The sequence below is a fragment of the Vipera ursinii genome, assembly GCF_947247035.1.
Source record: "Vipera ursinii genome assembly, chromosome: 7".
In the NCBI taxonomy this organism is placed as follows: Eukaryota; Metazoa; Chordata; class Lepidosauria; order Squamata; family Viperidae; genus Vipera; species Vipera ursinii.
Window position 1 is genome coordinate 50,195,394 of NC_139521.1, and position 22,999 is coordinate 50,218,392.

Consider the following 22,999-nt stretch of genomic DNA (forward strand, 5'->3'; position numbering starts at 1 on the left):
TCTTCTGGCTCACCCTTGATTTTACTCCTTCTTTGCCTCAAGCATGCTTTCTGATTCTTTCCCTTCTATATTCTATTTTTCATCTGGGATACTTCTGGACCCAGATATTCTCTATTTCTGTTCCTAATACTTTAATATGGATTGTTTCAGGAAAGTTTTCCTATTGATTCTCCTTTGTATAGCCCCTCTGTTATTCTGAAGAACTTCACAAAAATTGATAATAACAAGTATTCATTCTTTATTTGCAATTTCAGCTCAAAATATTGTTCTACAATTTCACTCCTAAACTTAACCCTTAAATGCATAGGCCATTACTATCAAATCTTTCTTCTATCACCTAGTATTTAGAAGGATGCAGTGTTATAATTTTCCATGTTTACAACATTTTAAGGAAGCCAGTTATGTTTATATCCATTTTAAGTCAAAGAAAGATTCAACTGCTTAGCATGATCATGCCTGAGGCACAAGACGATATGAAATTCTGCAAGTTTTTGTATTTGTACTTTTGTGCTGAATCAAATGTTTTTATTTTTATATCTCTGCTTATTGTAATTTTATTGCATGTTATTTCACATCTATATATTTAAATTATGCATTACAGTGCACATCTCGTTATTTTATGAGACATGGGTTTGTAGCCCTTATCTCAAGTTACCCTACAGCAGCTGCTAGCACATATAAGTAATTTTATAATTACTATTTGAGCAAGCCCAGTTGACCTTTTTTGGGCTTAAAAATAGGCAGATCAGGACTGTTTAGTATTTGGATGAAAGATTTCCAGAGACTACTGGGCTGTTAATTTCAGTCCAAAGTCCAAAGGAAAGCAATCATAAGTTACCTGTGGACTTTTAGCAGTTCTAAGAGATGACCCTGAGGGCACAGATAAACCTCCAAGTGATCTCAACGATTCTCAGAGAGAATGTTAACCACCAGATGACTGCAAGGAATATAAATCCTTTCATCCTCCACCATTCAGTCAGAACTGAAGAAGCTTCTTGGATGAGAAGTGAAACATCTTCAAAGAAAAACAAAGTCCTGTTGCCTTTTGAAAAAGCACATTTGGGACAACCATGACCTGGATAACAGAGAATCTCCATAGACATTAAGGTTTAGATACTTTTCTAACAGTTTGCTCAATCTGTTGTGTATCTACTTAGTTCCTTGGCAACTAATACCCCCCCCCACTAATAACTACTAATACCCTTGAGACCAATCAAGATTTATTCATAGTTAACAACTCTCTTTCAAGAAACTCAGCCTTATACTTTTGTACTACTCAGTTTTCTGAGTATATGTATGAAGGGTCCACCATGTTCACCACCTAATTCTCCACCATCTACTTCTGGCTCAGAGCCTCTTGAGCCGGATGGAAGAGGCTCTGATTCATATTATGAACTAAGACCTGGGTCTCCCAGGGATTCATCAGCCTCTGATATTTCTACTTACTGTCTGAATGGATATCAAGTTTCACAAACACATTTGGCTCCAGTGTCAATCAGACCTGCTAGAATTCTGATTTGTCACCTAGTCTGGAAAAAAAAATCTGCTAGCTGGTTTATTTATTCTTGATATTAGTCCAAATTGTCAACATTTCATAAATGACCTAAGATTTAAATAACAGGTGTTATTTCTATCATGCCATCTTTTGTGCATACTGAGTTCACCACATGCACATAGAAAGAGATTTTGTTTGTCAGCAATGCCAATTTTGAAATACCCTTCTGAAGGAGATAAGATTAGCTTTGGTATTTTGTTCCTTTTGGTACTAGGGCAGAATATTTTTATTCAAATAAACATTTCATTAGGGGGTTTATTGTTTCCCAAATGTTATTATATGTTTTACTTTAATCTTATGTTGATATTTGGATTTTCAAAATATCCTGTACTAGGATATCAAGCCCAATAAAGGGATACAATTCTTTCAAATTAATTGAAAAATCAATACTTTATTATTGAAAGTCAAATTTTATTATTTTTTTCTTGTCTTTAGTGACTTGTCATAGGTAATTCATTAACTGAAATTTTAAAATCATGTAGATATAATCTGTTCTGCAATTCTAGACCTAAGTACCTATCTGGAATTAAGTACTCAGCGGGATTAGTTTCGAGCAGATATAAATAGGATAACTAAATTAATTAATTTATTATGATTGATTTGTGGCAAAGCATTTATCATGCAAAACTACTGAATTGGTTAAAAACAATCCAATGCAAACTCTTATTTGTATTTACATTAATAGCAGAACTAGACTTTCAAATGATTGCCACATAACGATAAATATTCATGCTTTAAGGAAGAGCAACAGGGATTGTCCAATCAATCTATTAAGCACAATAAGTAAAATCTTTCCCAGGCTTATATACTAAAAGCTGTTAAACTGATTGAATTTAGAAAACATATCGGCAAAGGAACAAGCCTGCTTTATAACTCTTTATAGTATAGTTGTAATCATGATCCATGCCTAATATTAAGTTATCTAATGGAAAAATATACTCCAGAGCCTAAGTCTACTTTATATGTCGCTTTTGATGATATTAAATCAACTTCCATCATACCCCTAGCCACAAACTAGGGAAAAGGGTAGAATTGATAAAATTGAGTGGTCTTTGTTTCTTCTCATTTACAAACGTAATCTAAGATTAAGATCTAATGCAGCAAATTATTTGTCAGAATAATTTGCTCAATAGGGAAGGAGAATAGAGAAGGAGTTAACTGAAAATATTTCCTTGCTTTCCTTCTCTTTAACTTTTACCAGGCAACCTGTAGTTGGGTTATCATTTTAGAGATACTTCTTTACATAAACAGAGAAAGAGAATGACCCTGGATAATCAAAAAAGCAATATGAGCAGAAGTAATTTCCCAACTTCCAGCAGACTTCCCCATTGATTTTCCTAGAGGAAGTCATGGGAAATATTGGAAATGATGATCACATGACTGTAGGTGACTGTAGTTATGCAGCAGTGTGACAGCCCAACAGTAATGAAGCAAACATAATCTATCCAAATGTCAATCTCATGGGAATTATGGGTCCCAGATATTGGATGTATTCTTTATGTTAGCCTATTTGAGGTCCATTGATTCAAAAATTATTTCCTATGATGCACTATTTCTCCCAACTTATAATTACAAACAATCAAACAAACTCAAGACTTTTAAGTAATATGTAGATAAGTATTTGATGTTTGAGATTTAATTAAAATGGAAATTATCCACCTAAAACTGGATACATAATATGAATGCTGTTATTATAATAATTGCAACTACATTCTGAAAAAACAAATACTGTTTCTCTAAGTATTTTTATAATAGCTTTATTGGATTTTTAATGAACAATATACAAAATAGATAGTACAGCTATATTCTTCAGGGCGTCAGAGAGAGTCAGTCTGAGTCTGTGTCTCATATTTTCCTGCCTAGCCTTCTCCAGTTTAACATGTATGTACATATTTTACACCTGATATTGTCCAAATAGTTTCTGGATTTCTTCCCCAAGTTAATCTTCATGGCTCCCTACATATAGTGCAGAATTGGACCAAATTCAATATTAGCTTGGAAAATATCTAAGCAAACTGTGTAGTCTGTTCTATCCCCAACATGGTTTTATAAATGGAAGCAGGTATACTAAACATAGCAATCAGGACTGAATTAATAATTTATGGCTGAAATTGACTTTGTTTACCCAAGTTTTAACTTTCCTAGTACTTGCTGAGTGTTGTGCATCCTTTTGGAAATTTAAGATTGAACAGGAAATGACTAAATTTGGATTTTCCCCATCGTTACTGAGAGAACTGGATTGCAAGCAAGTAATATATCAGAGTAAAGACTGGTAGATGTTGACTATCAGACATTATAACTTCTCACAGACATTATAGTAATGTCTTATCTGCCTTAAAGATCGGAGTACCATCTTAACAATTTATTATCCAATTCAGTAGGAAAAAAAGTCAGTGCCTTAATACATGTTTATTCTCCAAAGTTTAATTCTAGTCTTTTCCTCCCACTATTCCAAGTGAACAGAAACTTGGCTGTTTTTTTGGTAGCCTTGGGAGGTACTGAGGCTGAAATACGCTTACATATCAATTCTCTTTAGTTTAGGACTATGTAGTTTCTAAGGGACGCGGTGGCTCAGTGGGTTAGGACGCTGAGCTTGTCGATCAGAAGGTCGGCAGTTTGGCAGGTCGAATCCCGAGTATTTTACAAGTAGGTAAAAAATGAATTGAAGTAGGAAAATGGTAGAAAATGGTGTTTGGGTTGAGGTTAATCTCCACCAGGAAACAGAAGCAATCTGTAAATATCAAGATCAGAAACAGAGATATATTTTGCTTTTTTTTCTTCCTAGCATGTATTTTTTTTATCTCCAGTTATAAAGGCATAGATTTTCCCAAATTAAAGGTTAGTAACTGGGTAGCATCACAATTGAAGAGTAGTGTTTCCTGAAGCACAACTCAAGAAATATGTCTAAACAATTGGAAAATTGGAAAGCTATCTTGACTGAAACAGTGTTTGTTACTGTGAGACTTGAATGTACAAAACCCAAATCAGCCATTATGATCATGTAAGGTCCCAGTCCCTTACTTGAACTTGAGATATCATGTCAATATAATCAGACAACCCAAGCAGAGACTTCTTGATCAAGCAGCACTTTATTTGATCAAATTAAGCAGTTGGGTGGCCAACAATCTGGAACACTGGCAGAGTTACGTCCAGAAGTGCCACACCTTAGAAAGTTGGTAGCATTGCTTTATAAACTTTGTTAGCCAATGAAAATCAGACAACAGAGCCATTACATCATAAAGAAGACATCAATCATTTCTGTACACTCCCTTATTTCCTCCTTCAGTATATTTTTTATATTTTTTATTTTAATTCCATTTATATCCCACCCTTCTCTGAAGACTCAGGGCGGCTTACAAGCTTAGCAGTAGCCTTCATTCTATGTATATGCCTGCTTATATGACATCCATGTACATGTTTCCCATGCTTGCATGAGATTTCCCTGGTGCAAAGCCGATCACAAAAAGCAAGAAAGCAACAGTTAGACTAAATAATTTCCCTTTGATCCAGAACCCTTCAATCAAATAATGAGGCCTAAAAAGGACAGGAACAAAACTTGTAATTGATCAAGGCCACCTTTTCAAATATTGCAGAAGTTTTGCTCCATGCCTGCAAGTTTCTACATCTAGCCATATCAAATACATTTCTTGATTATGTTGATCCTATAAGCTTAGAGATTGTTCCTAACACCTACACATCTGGTATACATATTAATTATTGCATGTCTGTTGGTAATTGCTGCAAAGTAGTACTGGGTTGGATTAATAGCACAAATTCCAAAAACATAGGAGGATGCTGGAAATATGGATTGCCCATTAAGCTGAGCCTGGTAGTTTGGATAACTGATGACCAAGCTGATCAATCTCTATTTCCTCCAGGCAAAGGCAAGCACTCTATGAAGATAATTTTGTCTGCTCTGCGATAACACACCAGGAAATTGTTTCAAAATATTCTGTCCTCCCTAAAGAATCCAACATAATCAGTACTGGGTCATTAAATGGGAATTTTTCTTTGATATACAGGAGAGTATTCAGATGAAATCTCCTTACTTCCCTCTGGAATCTGACAATTTCAGGTGATCTATCACAATACAGTTTATTTATTGACTGTGATATAGCAAAATATAGAGACAAATGTTGCTTTGATTTCTGAAGTTTTGCTTGGTGGTACTAACATAAATTACATCACCTTTATTTTTCAGAGGTGAATGATGATGAAATAATATCCTAATAGGCCCAAAAATAGCTTCCTTGCTTTAGAGTCAATTGATCGTAGGTATCGTAGGAAGCAACCTAGAACTAAGGAGAAACTTCCTGACAGTTAGAACAATTAACCAGTGGAACAACCTGCCTCCAGAAGTGGTGAATGCTCCAACACTGGAAGTTTTTAAGAAGAGACTGGACAGCCATTTGCCTGAAATGGTAAAGGGTATCCTGCCTAAGCAGGGGGTTGGACTAGATGACCTCCAAGGTCCCTTCCAAATAATAATAATAATAATAATAATAATAATAATAATAATAATAATAATATTAATTTATTTATTTATTTATTTATTTATTTATTTATTTATTTATTTAGGACTTATATGCTGCCCTATCTCCCAAAGGACTCAGGGCGGCCAACAACAATAAAAGACAATAATACAAATGTTAAAAAAAATTAAATTAAAGCCCCAATGATAAAATATTAAAAACATTTTTAAAAATCCCTATTGTCAGTCCAGGTCAGCCTGATGGAAAAGAAATGTTTTAAGGCCACAAGGAAAGGACCAGAGGTCTGGGGCCATCCGGAGCTCAAGGGGAAGTTGATTCCATAGGGCAGGCGCTCCCACAGAGAAGGCCCTCCCCCTGGGGGTCGCCAGCCGACATTGTCTAGCCGATGGCACCCTGATGAGGCCCTCCCTGTGTGAGCGCACTGGGTGATGGGAAGTCGTTCCTGGCAGCAGACGGTCCTGCAAATATCCCAGGCCTAAGCCATGTAGGGCTTTAAAGGTAAGAACCAACACCTTAAATCTCATCCGGAGGGCAACCAGTAACCAATGCAGCTCACGCAGAAGGGGTGTAATATGGGAGTATCGGGATGCTCCCATCACAACCCGCACAGCTGCATTCTGCACCAGCTGGAGCCTCCGGGTGGTCTTCAAGGGCAGCCCCATGTAGAGAGCATTGCAGTAATCTATACAGGAGGTAACGAGTGCATGAGTGACCATACGTAGAGCATCTTGGTCCAGATAGGGGCGCAACTGGCGCACCAGGCGAACCTGGGCAAATGCCCCCCTGGCCACAACTCCTATATGCTCTTCAAAACTGAGTCATGTATCCAGGAGGACGCCTAAGTTGTGCACCCTATCAACGGGTGGTAACACCTCTCCTCCCATAACCAAAGATGGAACCTCTTGGACTAAACGAGATGCCAGTACATAAAGCCACTCAGTCTTGGCCGGGTTGAGCTGGAGCCTGTTCTTCCCCGTCCAGATTCATACTGCTTCCAGGCAGCGGGACATCACGTCGAGGGCATCACTGGGTTGGTTCGGGGTGGAGATGAAAAGCTGGGTATCATCAGCATATTGATGATACCTCACCCCGAAACCACGGATGATCTCACCCAGTGGCTTCATATAGATGTTGTACAGGAGGGGAGAGAGGACCGACCCCTGGGGCACCCACAACTAAGGGGCCTTGGGGTTGACCTCTGCCCTCCTGCCAACACCGTCTGCGAACGGCCCGAGAGGTAGGAGGAGAACCACCGTAAAGTGGTGCCTCCTATTCCCAACCCCCCAAGACGTCACAGCAAGATACCATGGTCAATGGTATCAAAAGCTGCAGAGAGATCTAATAGGACCAGGACAGAGGAACAACCCCTATCCTGGGCCTGTCAGAGATCATCCACCAGCACGACCAATGCCATCTCCGTGCTGTACCCGGGCCTGAAACCCGATTGGTACGGATCCAGATACTCAATTTCCTCCAGGACCAAAGGGAGCTGCCATGTCACCACGCTCTCAACAACCTTCGCAAGAAAGCGAAGGTTGGAGACAGGACGAAAGTTATTTAGAATAGCTGGATCCAAGGCAGGTTTCTTGAGGAGGGGCCTCACCACTGCCTCCTTCAAGGCGGCAGGGAAGCACCCCTCACTCAAGGAAGCATTATTATTATTATTATTATTATTATTATTATTATTATTATTATTATTATTATTATTATTATTATTCTCATGATGAAACACTATATTAAAGCTTTTGAACTGAGTACTAATTACAATTGATGCAAAAATAGAATGCATCATTTGTAACCTGAACTATTTTTTCTACATTTTTTCTTCTGTTTTCTATGTATTTGTCTGTTGATGAAAAAGACCAGTTATCATCACAACAGAGATATGATATAGCATTTATAGCCATCTCAAGTATTTAATTACTGTAATTATTTGATACATACACATATACACACGCATACATGGACATACACATACACACACACACACATATACAAATGGATAAATTGTTACTCTAGTTTCCTAACTAAAGTTTATAGAAGAAATTCACTTTGATATAAAAATAAACAGCTTGTTATTTTGTATGTATTCTTCAAAATATGAAACTAATGATAAGCACATTTCAGCCCAGAGTTCAAAGTTTTCACTTGTACTGGTTAGTTATCTGACTTCTATAGTACAGCTGCATTAAGGTTTTTTGATGAGTGCTTTCTTTAGCAAGTTGTCAAGATGTAGTATTTATGCCCAATCTGCTAGATACACATATTTTTCATTGTGTATTCTTTCCTTGTATTTATTTATTAGTTAGTACCAATGCAGATTACTATATGGATCTAAAACTCAATAATATGCCCTCCATCTGAATAAATAAAGGAATATGGAACAAAAATAGGGTGCCACACATAATACAAAATATTTTCCTAAGAAATTGGGAGCGTAGCAAAAAGCTGCACAGAAGCAATACCCACATTTCCTTCTAAGAAGAACTGGTTTGAGTTGTAACATAATTGGTAATCTTTCAAGTGGCAACCTTGCCCCCCTATACCCACCCCCTTCCCAGCTTTTGAAGCCCCTGGATCTTCTAAATGGAAATTGGTATCTGCAAGTTCCTATTCCATGGCTGATAGCAATGATCACTTGTGATGGAATTTGCCAGCTATGGGTAACAGGCATGCAGCACACTAGTGTATGTCAGGTATGTTTCCTTTTAACAAAGCTGAATTAGAACACAACTTCATTAATCAAACCAAAACCTGGACTGAATCAAATCTTCTGTAAAAGCTGCAAATAGATATTATCATTTATCTGTATTTATCTTGATCCTTTAGTATATATATGTAAAAACTTTTTCTTAGAAAAAACATGAAAATTATTTTGTTAGAAACAAGAAATATTCTTTTTATTGAATTCATAAATTTGGCTGATTTTCTACATGTTTTATTCTGGCAGAAATATGATATTTTCTATGGCTTTTTATATGGTTTCTTAAAAAAATTACAATCTATTTTTAAAATTAATTTTAAAGCTGATTTAAATTGGGAAAATGAAATAATAATATATTTATCAGCTCAGATTGCTAAATAAATATTTGTTAATGGCAGAATTGGATTATTTCCCAATTCTTTGGGTGATATAACTGTTCATATAATCTTTCTCTCCTTTATATCACTAAATTATAAACGGGGTTGATTGATGAAGCTTCTTCAGATAAAAATTTGTAAGGTGATAGATATTTGAAAAACTGAAAAAGCAGCTAATGCATCCATTTAAATTGCCTGGGAGGAAACACTGCACATAGTCTTTTTTAAAGCTTTCCCCCCTTAGGCTATTAAATAAGAAACCGGTCACTAAGTGCTGGTAACAACCCATTTCTGGGGGATTATGCCCATTGCCGGTATGCAGTGTTTTATGGCTACATTTTGTTAAAGGCATTAGAAAATGAAATACAGATTACCCAGCTGAGCTGAGGGGGAAAATAATTCTTTTCCCACGAGGTTAATAGCTACTCTCCTCACTTATACTAAGAGGACCGGGGTATGCTGATGAAATGTATTTAACCCATTAAAATGAGCGAGCATTCTGAAATATTTGTTTTGGTTTTATTCATAATGCGGTTTTTAATAAAATGCAAAAAAAATTATGAAATCCTAGGTTATATAAATTTTGGTTTAGAGCATCATAATCCTTATATGTAATTTGATGTCCACTTGTTTATTTTTTTTTTACTGGGTTCCTACGTTGCTGCATATTGTTGCCTTAAGCATCTGTGAACATGCCTTGGTGTTTTCTTTCTTTGGGGTTAGAGAAGCTATAAGAATGAAAGAAATCTGTTTTAGATTTAATTGAAGCAGACTACAGATTGTTGAAAGTACTAAGTCTTATTGAAGACTGTGGCATAAGGTTTTAGTCCAGCAATCATTATATTATCTTCCTTTCTAAATACTAGAATTAAGAAAGATGAAGCAATTTTTTGCAGAAAGAAAATCGGAGAATCCCAAGAAGTTTATAACTCTAATTAAAGATCATTTCAAACAAACACACAAAAAATATATATTTTGAAGGCAGTTTTATTTACGGACTTATCCACAATTTACCTGCATTTAATATTTTTTGAGTTTAGTAACATAAATGACATTATTGAGGTAGAATACAAAGCGCAAATAAGTTATTTGCATGAGGAACATGCTTTCATTTCCATTCTCTTTCCCTCTACTCCTGCTCTTATTTTAATTTTTTTAAAAAATAGATCAGAACATATCATTAGCCATGCTTCTCAGCGAACCTGACTTTTCTCAAGAAATTTACATCTTTCTCTCATTTTCTGTTAAGGTTTCTTAGTCTGTTTTTTCACCCAAAGAATTATAATGAGGTAGAGTGAATGAGATCTATGGGGAAAGCATTGGACCTAGAGAGTAAAGGTAAAAGGATGATTGATGGTATGAAATTACCATAAAAGTACAATCTGGATCAGATTTTAAAATGAATTTTTAAGCAGCCTAAGAGATACTGTTTGATTTGTAGTCTAGTGGAATGAATAATGTCTCATTCAGTGAATAAAGTTTCTTACTGTGTGACTTGAGCTTTTTCTGATCTTTCTGACTGGGAGTTACATGGAACCAAAGCCTAAAGTGGTGCTTAATGCTGAAAGTATCAAACACAATGTTCCAAGTGTCAAAATCTGGGCATCACAGGTGAACAAAGTAAATATGGGAAAATGGTACCCACATTTTAGACCCTTTCTGACTGGTGCTATTTTGAAATAATACTAGAGAAAAGTGATCAGTCCATCATATTGATATGAAAAGAGAAAACGAATCTTGATAAAACATGAGTGAAATTGTCATGAGTTAACAAAGGGCCATATTAGAGTCCTCTCAAACTCATTATGCCACAACACTGATTCAAAACTCCTATATTTAAAATTGAATGATAGAAATCTATACTGTAATTTACGCAGAGCAATATATACACCATCAGTGGTGTGTAGTTTTATAGTAAAGCTAGCATTTATTTTGAAAACACAAAAAATGTTAGCATGCTTACTTCCCTATCCTGGATTAATGCAAACATCTATATTGAAAGTCATATTCTGAGATTAATGACTGAAATTCTGAAGCTGCTGGTGTATTGATTTAAACAAAGAGGCTGTTACATTTTGAATAAACATTTATTTTTCCATACACTCTCTGAATTATGGAAATATTTCAATTTACCAATAAAAGACAACAATTTCATTTTATTGAATAAACATGTGATGAATTTTACAATGGCAGTTTATTCTTTAAAAGTGAAAGGATGGCTGTTTTACTTAAATGAAGATGGCATTGATACATGTATGCCTGTTTGGACCATTTAAAATGCTATTTTAATTACACTTCTGAAAGTCTTGTAGATTGCTGGGATTGAACATGAAAATTCTGGTGGCTTTAGTAGGCTATGTAATTGATCATATTTCAGCCAAAATAGTGATTATTTTAACTTTTACATTAATTCAGCTTCACTAAATTAAAATCATATATTTTAGTTGTACTGTGAAATGCACACACACACACACGTACACACACATATATATATATATTCCTGCCAGTTGATTTTTCATGACATTTTCCATTTTTCCTCCCTGCTGACAGTTCCCATAATGACTTTAATCATACAGTCTGGAGAGGGAACATTTTATTGAACAGCAGCCATCTCAATGGTCAATGTCAGTGTCACTTTCCAGGGAGCAGGACTTTCTGAGCATCAAGGAACAACTACAATTCTAACAGCCTCCTAGAAAAGTGTTAAGTGCATTAAATCTCTGTCAATCACATTTTTTTCAACTTGCTGGCCAAATTATTATTATTTAGCTGAATATATTCTCTGGCAAGTTATTTGTGGTGTCCTTATCTGTGTACTTTCTATAGCTAATGATGATTGTTTATGGAGAGGTGCCTGTCCAATTATTTTTGAAGGAACACAAGAATGCAGAATGACTGGAAGCATCAGGTTTTTGCTAGAGAATGCCTCAGGTAAGAGGAGAATGGCTAGAGGCTATAAGGAATCACAAGAGACAAGTCAGAGTCGTAAATTGGGAAACTGACATATTTCATCTAATATACTTGCTAACTAGGCCTTTAAAAACCTTGACGTTTAACTAAGTTTGTGGAAAAGTTATAGATTTTTGTCCTTTCCCATTGACTATAACTCATTAATATGAGGAACTGAGGTGTTTATAATCATTTTCGACATTAGCACACTAACCTCTGGAGTGATTTAGTGTTGCAGTTCAAAATGTTGCATCTGCAGAGCTACTTCGGTAGACTGCATGTCTTTCAAAGGCAAGTCAGTCAAAATGATACTTGCAAGTTATTTACCGTTTTGGGCTTGCATCAAGTGCACTGACACAAAAAAGGCTCTTATTCTGCATAGACATTTATAAAGTATTTTAGGGCCTGCAGCCAGTTTCAGCTGAAATGCTAGCTGAAATAAAGAAAAGTTGCCAATGATTTAATTAAAAGTTGAAGCATTAAAAAGGAAACGTTACATGAGTGTTGGTTATTGGAAATTTAATTAAAATTCCATTCAAATCATAAGCAATGCCAAAATAATTTCTTTATTTCATGCTTTGGGATTGGAAATAGTAAGAATTAGGTAACTTCATTAATAAATAGGAATGCTACCTATGATCCAAATGCTGAAAGTATATCTTAGGAGGAGGCAGATATAATAGCATAAATTTCAAAACTAAATTCTACTGTATTGATAGTCTTTAATTCCATACCATCTACTTTAATGCCATTCATCCATAATCTTTAAAAAGCCAAATGAAAAAGTTAGCAGTTGTATTCCTGAAAAAAGGAAACTTTTGTGTAAGAGAGAGAGAGAGAGAGAGAGAGAGAGAGAGAGAGAGAGAGACAGACAGACACTCAAGAGACAGAGAGATGCAGTCTGACATGTATTTATCACCAGAGACTAAAGCTCATTGTACAGCTCTACCTCTGTAAATATTATAGCCTGTGTTAGTTTGTCAGGTGTGTGAGAAATTTGCATAATATGTTACCAACTGTTCATTTTCCTCTCTCTCTCTCTCTCTCTCTCTCTCTCTCTCTCTCTCACACACACACACACACACACACACACACAGAGAGAGAGAGAGAGAGAGAGAGAGAGAGAGAGAGAGAGAGAGAGAGAGAGAGAGAGAGAGCAAAACGAACAGTTGGTAACATCAAAAAATTCATACAGGAGCTTAGCAAGCCTAAAGCATATATACTGATCTAAAGCACATTTTTATTCCAGTATTGTTTCAGAACCAGTTTGTTTAGAATAAGAATAAAGAATAAAAGAATAAAAATGGAAATCTGAGGTGATTGAGAGCACCCTGGAAATCTAAAGGTTTTGTGGGAAACAATTTCACCAGTTTGTCTTGAGCTAAATAAAATGGCAGCCTTGTTATGAGAGAGCCCAAAATTTCCTCTGAATTCCAAATGAGATCATCATGCTTTATGGACCAGAAACCCTGATTAGTGGCTTCAGAAATCACATGGCCAAATTTTGGTGACAGACTACTCCAACTATTATCCAGTTTAAAAAAATAGTAAGGGATTTCTTCACATCCCACTATCTTTAGCTTTCCTAATTGATTTTAGAAATCTTAATCTCATAATGTTAGCTTCACACATTTTTGACCACTGTGGTGGCAGTTTAAATTCATTTGTAGTTGATCCAGATTAAAGTGGTATATTATTCCCTGTTATCCAAACTCTTGCTATGAGTTAGACTTGAATTCCTTATCAATCTTCCAGACTCATAGCTAATGCCCCTCTGGACAGAGGTGATACAAAATGTAGTCCAAACAATTTGGAGACAATTTTGTTGGAGAAAGCTCTATCACTGAAGAAAAAAGCACACATATACTTAAATGAATGGGTAAATTTGAAAAACATTAAAAATTTGCCAGCACAGATTCCTGTTGTCTCCCTTCTAATAGCTTACTCACCACTGATTATTCTAATCTAGGGAAGAAGAAGAAGAAGAAGAAGAAGAAGAAGAAGAAGAAGAAGAAGAAGAAGAAGAAGAAGAAGAAGAAGAAGAAGAAGAAGAAGAAGAAGAAGCATGTATTCCATTTATTCTTGCTCAGTCCACACATTTCTCAAAAATATTTTTTAAGTTGCTAACATTCTAGTTCAACTCTTTGGGAGAAAGTAGCATGTGACAATCTTGTAGACTTTTTATTTTAATGGCAATATTGGAGGGAAAAGTTTTATGAATGCTTAGAGCAGGAATATCAAACTCGCAACGTCACGTGATGTGTTGCGATGTATCGTGACTTTTTTCCCCATTGCCAGCAATGGGGTAGGCGCAGTTTCGCCATGATGCATCAGGCCCACAGGCCAGCAGTTTGACACCCCTGGCTTAGAGGCTTGACAGAAGTGGGATTTCATCTCTTTAGTTATAGGGATGACCCATATGTACAGGATATTACCTTTCATTGTAAATGGCTGTCACTAACAATCATTTTAATAAACCATTTGTTGCAATGGCAAGAGATGAAGAACTGATAGGGTAACTTTGGAGTCCTTGTTGACTCTCCCTTCTTCTATATTAAAGGAAACATTTTGCATGAAACATCCTTTGACATTGTAAGAGGTTAGGATTAATTATTTAACAAAGCATAAAATCAACAGATGAAAATAAGCATATCTGATAAGATCAAGTATGAGATCATTGGGGAACTACTCTCAATCTGGAAACAGATAGTAGAGCTATGTATCCCTTCCTCAAGATGGGATTTCCAAGAAGTGTTGAGATCCAGCACATGGGAAGTAATACTCCTAAACAATTGGAGACTGTGAAAAAGCTGTTATATCCTCTGAAAGTGGAATTATCATTTAGTTTTCCTGTTTTTCAGTGATGGACATCAGAATAATCAGAATGCAACCTTCCAGAACTTAAATTATCCTTTACGTGGCACATGTAGATAACATTCATAAAAATATCTTAACTCCAGCAAAGCAAATTAGAAAATTAGAAAATCTTATTTGTGTCTTGAGTCTACCAGTGAAGCTACCAAGACTTTTTCCCTTTATCCCTCAAAACCTTGTAAGCTGTCATGGTAAGAATAAACAACTTGTAAGTCCTGTGCCGTCTTTTGTTCTCTTCCAAGTAGTTCCAAGAACTATCACTTATTTGTAATTTTATAAAATGGGAAATTGCAATGTATTGTATTATCTGTGTTTATTTTCATTGAGAACCAAGGTGGTGTAGTAGTTAAGGTTGCTGGGTGAGGAGCAGAAGGATCCAGATTCTAGTCTTTCCTTAGACACAGAAAACAGTAACTGCCTCTCAGCCCTAGTAAACAAATCCTTCACTGTATTGATAACTTTGCTGTAAGAATTAAATACAAAAATAAGCAGGCCCTGCAGCTGTGCAGGATAAATGTTAAGAGGAAAAACTGTTGATTTTAATTAAACCACATTTAGTTTGTATCTTGGTTTCTCTCTACCCCTTGAAGACCAAATATGGTTCCTCTCCTAAAACAAAAAAGAAGACACCCCCACCCCCATTTTAAGCCCATTGAAGAAAATGATACTGTATTCTGGTAATGTTACATGATTAGCGTTGGATAATGTATTGCCTCAAGCCATCAACCCCCTTTCTCAAACATCTTAGGCTTTTTATATTATTCATTATTAATTTAGATTCCATTTTTGACAATAGTTATATGATACCAAAAGATTGTGTAATATTTTTCTTTATCGTTCTGTTTATCCCTGCTATTGTTTTGCTTTAAAAATTAGAGTTAAAACATATTATTTTGTCATAATTTAAAAACAGTTGTTTTGATTGGTTTTTAATATATAATATTAATTTTGTTGCTGTCTATTTTTAGTGCCAAGAAATCATACATTTCAGTAAACATAATAGATAATTAGACATTGGAGCTATATTGGTTGTCTTATACCATTTTGTCATTCACAGTAAATTCCAAACCTTAACCCTAAACGGAAGGAATGGGATTAAAATTGTTTATATTTTTTTATCTCCATCATACTCACTATCATTTACATTACTTACTTTGAATGGTCAGCTTATTTATATCTTAATTATATTTTGAAACTGTTATAAAATAAAACAAGATAATAAAACAAAGTATGATACTATACTTTTTAATCATTTATACCAGCGGACCCCAACCTTTGCATCTTGGCAGCCCAGCAGAGGGTTGAGATGAACAGGGCCATGTGCAGCTTGACATACACAAGTTAAATTGCATGCACATGTGCATGCCAGCCTGCCGTTCATGCAGCCCAGTTCCAAATAGGCCACGACCCAGTAGTGGGCTGCAGCCTGGGGGTTGGGGACCCCTAATTTATACAATGTCCAGTCTTTCAAAAACAATTGTTTATTGCCTAAGTCCCTGTATAAGCACTAGAACTTAAAATAACTTGATGACTTAAATCATCATCAATCTATCTGCCTCAGAGGATATTCTTAGCCCATAAATTTGTGATTTATACTAGAACCAACCTCCCTTCACACAACGCTGTATTCCCATCTTCCTTCTTGATAATCTACTAATGAAGGGCTTTTAGTCGTTGCTATTGTCAGAGAAACTCTAATCAACTTATCAGCATGACTGTATCTACTTTCTGCTCTGTCCTGAGATATAATATATCCTGTAATTTTGTGAACTTTGTTCTCATTCCTTGTTAAGTTTATTCATGAATTTGAAGAATGGCTGATTGAAGTAGAAAATTGTTATTATTTCATTTGGTGGATATTGGATGATATTGAAGAGCTTAAGGGGCAAGGAGTTCACCAAAAGAATCCCAGATTTATAGGCTAAACTTGTAAATTAATGAACAAACAACCTCCTCCAATGAAAAAAGAGGTGGTATGTCTTCCATATTGTTACTGATAAAAGAACATGTTCACCTCCACATAGTCACCAGGGATTAGGTTCAAATCAAGGAAGAGTTTATTTGACTTATTGTCAGTGGTGCTGTCTAACACTTGTGAGATTTTTTGCTTCATGAGTCTCAATAAATAAATAATAAACCCCCAGTGAGGCACTACTTTGATATGGTGGTGGGGTTTGTGTGGTCTGAGGAAGATGAGAGCTATGCCAGAGGTTCAACCACAGTGAACTCTGCAAAGAAACTAAAGAAATGGTGGATCATCTAGTTAGCTGCTGTAATAAGATCACACAGACTGACTTCAAACAATGGCATGACAAAGTAGCAACAATGCTGCAAGAAATAACATTTGCCTGCAAGCAAGAACTAATGCAACCATTAAATAGACAAAGTAATAGAAAATGAAGAAGCTAAAATGCTCTGGGATTTTAGACTTCAAATAGGCACCTTCTGCAAAAGACTTCTGACTTAACAATTCTTGACTAAGTAAGACAAAAAAAAGTCTGGATAGTGGATGTGGCATACCTGGAGAGAGCAAAATAGAAGAGAAAGTATTGGAGAAGATAACAAACTACAAAGACCTGCAAATAGAAATAGAGTGACTATGGCAAAAGAATGTAAAGATAGTAACAATAATAATAGATGCCTTGGGTGCAATTCCAAAACATCTGAAACACTATTTGAATACCATCAGTGTTAACAAACTCACCATCAGTCAATTCCAGAAGGCATCTTTACTTGGAAAAGCTTACATCCTGTGATGATACTTTTAATACCATCAAACAGCATCTGGCTATCCCAAGTCCCTGGGAATGAGTTGATAGATGGATAAAAATGCCAAATCCAGTCTAAACGTCTGGCTGATTTGCAATGAATCATGAGAATAAAAAGGCTGTAGTAACTCGGGGCAGGAGAATCTGAGGCAGCAAAATGTTGAGTCAATTCAACAGCCACATATTTCCCAATGTTCAGATCAGCCTGACAGAGAAAAATTACTGGTATGTTTCTACTAATAAAAACTCCAAGGGTATTTGTGAACTAGATTAATGGACTGATAAAATTTCAGGAATAGATGCAAGAGATAATCATTCATGACTTCATATCCCATTATTCAACCAGTGGCATGTAAGAAATTTTCTTTCAAAGGATTAGATCAGAGTTGCTGTGGCAAAAAATATATTGATTATAGCAAAGGTGGGTTATTTTCATTCTTATTGTTACTTCATTGTCTATACTGCCAGGGATAAATTTAGTCCATTATTTTTATTTTGAATTTTTTGCTGGGATAAACATTTTCTGGGAATAGGGAGAAAAGTGCTGGACTTTTAAATGTGTCTGGTTTGGCATTACCCCTTTCATTTCATATTTCCTGTGGTAAGCTGTGGGAATTTGGTCTTTGAATTAGACACCGTTAAGTGTATGCTTTCATAACACATTCTCTTTGACTGCACTATATACAATTGTATGCCACATTTTTTTGATTTATAAAATATGCTTATCAGACTATATAAGTACTTACAAAATAAAAATTCATTACACATACTGAGATACTGCCTTTTTTTAGTAATTGTAAGGTTTCAGGGGGAGAAAATCTAATGATTTAATAAACTTTTATCTAGAATGGATAAAGACACTTCACATTTATGTTGAAAATGTGAATAACAAGAAAGAACGTTTGGTAGATAGGTAAAAAGCTAGAAAATTCTGAATTCAAATACAAACACTGATTCAAACGATTTTAAAGATTAATATACAGTTGACACCAAATGTTTTTCTTTTGGGATTAATGGACAAATAAATATACAAAAGTATGAAACCTTTTTTTTACATGATAAGTAGTGATTATTATGTACACAAAGATGGAAAGATTTGGTACTGAACACAATGGATGATTACTTGGTAAAGATGATAGAACTGGCTGAGATGGCTAAATTGACTTTTTGGATCAGAGAAAAGGCAACAGTTATATTTATTGCTGGACATTTTGTATAAAAGAAAAATGAATTTATGATTTATGGTTTGATGATTAGATAGGATAGGTTACAGACAGAAGAAAATTATATTGTAATTATAGAGTAGGATGTAAATTTATGATTCTATTCATAAGTTATAAAAAAGATCAGAAACTACTTCTTTGTATATTATTCTTTTTTATTTTTCTTCTACTTTTTTCCTCCTTTCCATTTTTTGCACTTTTAGCTTTCTGCTTGTTTTGTTCTTTCTCACTTTATAATACAGTATGGACTTTTTAATCTTTTCTGTTTAAATTAATGAAAAATATATTAAAAATAATGATTTAACAAAAATTTAGGCTAAATGGATTATATAAGAAATGTAGACTTTAGATCACAAGGCTAAATCAAATGCTTCCTTCCCATCTCTCTTCTGCTTCCTACATGCCAACCAAATTTATTGTCAAAAATCAAGCAGGCTAGTAAGATGATATTAAAATTATTTTTGCTGTGATGTAATATAGTAAGGAGGTGGATTCCCAGGAGGGAGGAGATAACTCAGTCCAAATATTAGAGAAAGAGTTTGAAGACAGCCTTTCCCTAATAGATCAGGGTGTATTGTACATGCAGATAGTAGAGAGCTCCATCTGGCAAGATTTTGTTTATAGGTGTGAAACAAGAAAAAAATTCAGCTTGGAAAAATCATCACATGTCATTCTTGGTTTGGGCCTGACATTTGCCCAGGGTTTTAATGCAAATATGCATTTCTATATATCGAAAGTTATATGTACATTGTATGAGGTTTGCTTCTGGACCTCATACTGCCACAAGACATCTGGCTAAGAACTGGGCACTGGCCCCTATGAAGGCCACTACTTAATTAATCATCATAGACTGAGGCAGACCCTAGACTGAGGCAGACTTTGGATACTTTGGACTTTGGAAAGAGTACAGAGAAGAGCAACAAAGATGATTAGAGGTCTGGAGGCTAAAACATATAAGGAACAGCTGCTGGAATTGGGTATGTCTAGTTTAATGAAGAGAAGGACGAGGGGGGACATGATAGCAGTATTCCAATATCTCAGGGGCTGCCACAAAGAAGAGGGAGGCAAGCTATTCTCCAAAGTGCCGAAAGGCAGATCAAGAAGCAACAGATGGAAACTAATCAAGGAGAGAAGCAACCTAGAACTAAGGAGAAACTGCCTGACAGTTAGAACAATGAACCAGTGGAACAATCTGCCTCCAGAAGCTGTGAATGCTCCAACACTGGAAGTTTTTAAGAAGAGACTGGACAGCCATTTGTCTGAAATGGTATAGGGTTTCCTGCCTGAGCAGGGGGTTGGACTAGATGACCTCCAAGGTCCCTTCCAACTTTACTATTATGATTATGATTATGACAAGGTCTGGGTTGCAACAGCCATTTTATGGGATCCAAGAGTTATTTTTTTATGACTTCTTGAATCATCTGGATATTTGCAGCTTAGATCAAGCAGCCTTACAAATACAGGGTGATGTTATAAAAGAAAAAATGTTCCTAGACCAAAACAAAGAGAAGTAGTTATCTGCATTTTTGCAACTTTTTATAGGGGAGGGGTTAACCTAAATCTTGTAGAGTAGTAGTGGGGAACCAGTGAACCTCAATTCTCAGAGGATTTGTTCACCTACTGTATATATAGAAGAACATGTAGAAGACAGATTCCCTGCTTTGGTGAAGTAGCATAGAAACTATTGTTCAGTCTGCAGTTCATCTTTATCTCATGAAGCTGGAGAATCCCATTAATTTGTCATGATTTATTAATATTATTTGTAGAATGCCATACAATGGAAGATTTTCTGAAACCTTAACTTTCTAGAACCAGGATAGTGCTAGACATTCTATCCTTTGAATCTAAGCTGGAAAAATAAAATACTGCATATATTTACAATAATTTTGCTCATTTTGCCCACATCAGGGAGAGAAAATTAAAAGCAAGTTGGTAAGAATTTGGAATTAAATAACCTAAATTAAATTAGATGCAGACTGGGTTCATTTTCCTTTCCTCATTTCTTACGCAAAGGCTGAAGTAAGTAAAGTAATAAAAAAAAATCAGGAAAAAACAGTGAACACTACCACTATCAAGTTTAAGCAACATATTTCCTCTTTCTTTCCTATTTTTTTTCCTGATAACAAATTTTAAAACACTTTTTATGTGATATTTAATGCTGAGTTTTGTGGATTTACAACCCTGATAGAATTGCGGTGCTGATTTCTTTGCTCTTGGCATTTTTGAAAACATGCTGTTTTGTCCTATCATCCAATTCCTATTGGTTTCAAAAATATATTTCTACATGCACAAAAATTAAACAAAAAAACCGAGTGACGGATTATTTATTCCTGCTGGGTTAGAAACATGATTTTGAGTTGCAAAGAGTCCACTCATTGACACAAGAGAAGTTGATTTTCCCATGAGAAATGTGGTTCTTCTGCAGTATCTAAGACACATAATCAAAGTCATGCCCATCATTTTCTTGGCACTCCAAACTGGTAGACATCTAATAAAGATGATTGTTTGTGTTAACAGTTAACTTGAAGGTTCTATTTTCTATTTTCCATTTATTGACCCATGGTTGTACAAACCAAATTGTGGCTCCCAAAGCTTCAGCTGAAATACGGAAGACATTCCTGACAGCCGATTCTATTCTTCTGTCCTTAGGGACTTTTTGTAGGGCCAGACAAATGCGACGTCCTTAAAGAACAAATAAACTACACATATTTCTTAAGAAGAGATCCTCAGAGAGGAACCCTTCATAAAGGCAAATATAAACTTGTCGAGCTTAGGACTGCCCCTGACCTTCGCTCATTCCGCCGGGACCTGAAGACTTGGCTCTTTGAGCTTTCTGGCCTGGACTGAGAGTATTAATTGGGGTTTTAATTGGATTCAAATTGGGATTTTTATGTATTCAAGGTTAATGTAATCATTTTAATTTTTTTTAAATTTTTGTAATTGTTGTATTTTTTTAAAAAAAAAAAACTTGTGAACCGCCCTGAGTCCTACGGGAGAAGGGCGGTATATAAGTTTAATAAATAATAATAAATAATAATAATAATAAACTTGTGCATTTTGAGAAAGTAGATGAATTTTGTAGAGGATGCATATTATATGGGAAAAGCTAGCCTTTTGGGGGGGGCTAGCTGCTGAAATACAACATTTCTGAAATAACCTTCCTCCACCACTATAAAAATAGAAGTTTTATTTTCAATAAATTCAGATAATAGCTAAGTTCACACCCTATCTTAAGCCACAGTTATTTAAGCATTGATTGTTGAAAAGGATATATTTGACTGAGTTCACACACAGTTCATACAGTCAGTGGCTGTGTTGGCTTTTATAGATCATGCATTAAAATTATGCCTTAATGTTTTGTGTAAACGTGCGTAATATTATATAGCACAGGACTACTAAGAAGAAGTTTGTATTTGTCAATGGAAAAAAAAATTCTGCTATTTTGCTGGCAGAAGTATAGAGAGGAAAAAGGGGAAGTGGGTACTTTCTGACCCCAAAAAGATTTCCCACCAATATAGAAGTTATCTTCTGCTGTCAGTTTTCCAATCTCATGGACTGATCTCTCTGTGAAATCAGAGAACTGTCAGCAAATTAGTCATTCTTTCCCTCTTCACGTCTTGTGATTCTCCTGCCATCCATGGGAAGTGAAGAGGGGAAAAGGAGATCTTTACCTAGCACTCCATCAGGGAATCAGATATTTTTGGTGCTACAAAAAATGATACCAAAGAGCCAATTCCTCTCCTTCTCTCCTCCCTCTTCTTCTGACATCCTTTGGTGACCAGAGAATAGAGGGGAAAAACTAGGTCAAACCACCCCAGTCCTTCCTTCCATCCATCCATTTAGATTAGAGAACTGAAAGAGAAGACTAGCTTGTTTCCTTTTTCTCTGTTTGTGCCATGAATGGCAGAGACAGCAATTAAGACACAAGGGGAGAATGTGTACCTTTCTATCTCCACCACTCTAGCTATGGGAATCAGGAAAAGTGGGGAGAGAAGCAGAGAGGATAGTCCCTTTGCTACCAGCCTTTTAAGTCTCATGGACTGATCACTGTGAAAC